This window comes from Olea europaea, chromosome 4 (assembly GCF_002742605.1).
Source record: "Olea europaea var. sylvestris chromosome 4, O_europaea_v1, whole genome shotgun sequence".
NCBI lineage: Eukaryota > Viridiplantae > Streptophyta > Magnoliopsida > Lamiales > Oleaceae > Olea > Olea europaea.
The window spans coordinates 18284874-18286390 of NC_036240.1; positions in this window are offsets into that span (position 1 = coordinate 18284874).

The window sequence follows — 1517 nt, forward strand, 5'->3', positions numbered from 1 at the left end:
TGAATCAAACGCCTCCATTGTATCCTGAGAGAGATTTTCTATCAAACCCTAGTCGTGACTTCATTGGATAGGGGAGAAACATCTCTTAAAAGATAACGTTTTTCGTGCCTTGGAGTTCATTAAGTTTTCAGATTTTCCTACATTTTTCTCAACAGTTTATTGTCTTGTTTTAAAATTGTTATTGCTTGTAATCCATATAATAGGATCATACGAAGTCAAATTCTGAAATTTTGGAACAATTGGCTGCCATTGAGTCAATGCTGGCAAATGCAATCGAAACGTTAACTTAAATTTGATGGTATTGTGAGGAAGCTGCAGGAACTTGAAGCTTCACGAGCCTACTTATGAGCGATGTTTTTATCCATGAGAAGAATTTTCTTCAATTGTTTTCGAAATTGTTTCCAAGGTTAGCAAAGGAAAGTGCTGCGGCTGCACCGCCTCACGACTATATCCTGTTCCAGCCAGTAATGACGAGGCAAACAACACCCGGAGCTGACATTATTACAAGTTAATTATTGATAGTTATCAAACTATTTTATTTTGTTATATGATAATCTATGATTTTTCAACATATAACATTATTTGTTATCTTACCAAAATTGTCCACACCGGCGAGGACTGATTAAATCAACTTGTGCATTTGTAAAATCAGATCTTCCTAACATTCCTCTACATTCTTGTTTTTTAACTCTTCCGGTAAAGAAGCAAAATCATTTCCCCCCACCCTTTTCGATTGTATTTTCGTATACGTATTGTTTTGTATAAATAAATTACCAAATACTGAATTTTGAGGGAAACTTGCCTAATCAAATTCATTTTCTACGAGATATTACTGTTTTAATGCTATATTCCAGTGCATACATAACATATGCATGGATAATTTTCCAGATTCTTTGTTGGCTTTGTTGAGAATCTATTCAGAGTACTAGTGCTGTAGTTTTTTGTTTCTTATTAATTATAGTTATAGCCATCCTTTCTGCGTACGTGCAACCCAGACCCAGTTCATTTGATTAATATAGAAAGACCCTATACTACATCATAATTGCTATAATCTTCTTTTATTTCTTTAGATAAGTGAAAGTTTTAGGTCAAATTTTCCAAATCTTTGAAAGTAAATCAAGTGCAAAATTCTAGTTGATGTCTGTTTTGATATTATTGATAATATATTGCTAATTGCTATACACTTATTTGAACCATTAATATGATCAATTGTAATTGATTTTAATAATTTATGGCTCAATTAGATGTTAAATTTGTTTGTTAGGTAAAACTTGAGGCAAATTTGATGAATTATAAGCAAAAAATGGATGAAGAGAAATTCAAAGTTTGGGACCAAACTGCAATGTCCAATAGTTGATTCGGACTCCAAACTAATAAGTGAAGTTTGTTAGCAGTCAATTGAATTCGAAGTCAAAAAAGAGCAAAATATAATCAATAGATATTTCCAACCGCACAAAGTATATTTTAGATTTTTAGCTGGAGGTCGAAACCCATTTTTCGGATGACAAATGTCCGAA